This window comes from Artibeus jamaicensis, unplaced genomic scaffold (genome assembly GCF_021234435.1).
Source record: "Artibeus jamaicensis isolate MK-2021 breed Jamaican fruit bat unplaced genomic scaffold, CSHL_Jam_final contig_415, whole genome shotgun sequence".
In the NCBI taxonomy this organism is placed as follows: domain Eukaryota; kingdom Metazoa; phylum Chordata; class Mammalia; order Chiroptera; family Phyllostomidae; genus Artibeus; species Artibeus jamaicensis.
Window position 1 is genome coordinate 15,682,103 of NW_026521823.1, and position 2,219 is coordinate 15,684,321.

Consider the following 2,219-nt stretch of genomic DNA (forward strand, 5'->3'; position numbering starts at 1 on the left):
TTAGGCTACTTTAAGAACAAATCTCTCTGATCTGTTGATGTTTGTGTATATATATATATATATATATATATATATATATATATAATATACACACATATGTGTATATATGTATATATAGGTATCAAAGCCATATATATATACACGAGTTCCAAATATTTCTGACATCAAATCTAGTGGTTTAATTAAAAACACAGATATACAAATCCATGTGGATTTGTTATTTTGTAAAAATTAAATTCATCATATTGTTCAATTTGTTAACTGTCACAATTTTAATGTGTTTGGAAAAAAAGTGCCTTTTTATAGACAATTCACAGTTACAGTCCTCATGATTGAGCTATTTCAGAAAGCTATTGATTTGCTTTTATTAATTTGAAGAATAACTTCTTGTTTAATTCTTAAAGTTTAAACCAAATATTTCCCATTTCAAAAATACAACCAACAAAACACAACAACAAAACAACAAAAGTTCTTTAAACACACACACGCCTTCTAAAGAAGAATGCGTTGAGAATCATATAAAGCCCTACACTCAGAAGACCTGAGAAATTATTATACAATTATAATGGTTATATGTCCTTGTTTATCCATGGTGATTCCAGTTTATATCAGCTGCTCTAACATAATTATGCAAAGTTACAAATGTTGTTTCCCAAACTATTTCAATTTTTACAACAAAGTATATGGTTGCCCTCTCAAAGATTTAGCACTTTGTATTCCTTGTTTGCTTGTACTCTCAACAAGAAAGTAAAGAAAGATTTTCATTTACAGAAACTGAAACAGCAAATATAGTATTGCATGTGAAAGCCACCTTTCATAAAACCATAGTTTATATAATCATCTAAATTATCACTGACTCCTTCAATTTTTTGTAGCAATTGTGAATGGGATTGTTTTCTTAATTTCCCTTTCTGTTAGTTCATTATTGGAGTATAAAAATGCAACTGATTTCTGGATATGAACTTTATATCCTGCTACTTTGCTGAGTTCATTTATCAGTTCAGGTAGTTTCACGGTTGACTCTTTGGGGTTCTCTATGTACAGCAGGGGTGTCCAACCTTTTTGTGTCTCTGGGCCACACTGGAAGGAGTTATCTTGGGCTACACATTAAATACACAAACACTAATAAAAACTAATGAGCAAAAAAAGTACCGTGCATAATTTTCATGATATCAACCACCATAAATAAGCAAAAAAATCCTCATACAATAATCCTAATTATACAGAGGCACTTTAATAATCAAAATCATTGAGCAGGTGCCAAGTTTGTGATCACTAACATAGAAAATGTACATATCTAAGTAATAAAACTAAGTAATGTTTTAAGCAAATTTACTATTTGGTGTTGGGACCCATTCATAGCCGTCCTGGGCCACATGTGGTCCATGGGGCATGGGTTGGACACCCCTGATGTACAGTATCATGCCAGCTGCATATAATAACAGTTTTACTTCTTTCTAATTTGAATGCTTATTATTTCCTCTTGTCTGATTGCTGTGGCTAAGACTTCCCATAGCATGTTGAATAAGAGTGCTGAAAGCAGACATCCATGTCTTGTTCCTCATCTGCAGGGCAACACTTGTCGTTTTTGCCTGTTGAGTTTGATGCTGGCAGTGGGTTTGTCCTACGTGGCTTTGTTATGTTGAGGCATGTTCCCTCTAATTCTACTTTGCTGAGAGTTTTTATCATAAAGGACTGCTGTATTTTATCAAAAGTTTTTTCTGCATTCATAGATATGATCATGAGGTTTTATTCTTTATTTTGTTTATTTGGTGAATCACATTTATTGATTTGCAAATGTTCTACCAACCTTCCATTCTCATAATAATCCCACTTGATGATGGTGTATGATGTTTTGATGAATTGCTGTATTCGATTTGCTAATATTTTGTTGAGGATTTTAGTGTGTGTGTTCATCAGGGATATTGGCCTATAATTTTCTATCTTTGTAGTGCCTTTTATCTAGTTTTGGATGTAAAAGACTTGTAATCAGAAAATTAAAGACACTGAAGAAAGGAATTGAAGAAGTTACAAATAAGTGGAAATACATGCTGTGTTAATGGACAATAAAAATTACCATCATTAAAATGTCTATACTACCCAAAGCAATCTATAGATTCAACCATCAAAATTCCAGTAACATATTTCACAGAACTAGAAAAAATACTTCAAAAATTTATATGGAAACACAAAAAGCCCCACATAGCAACAGCAATCCT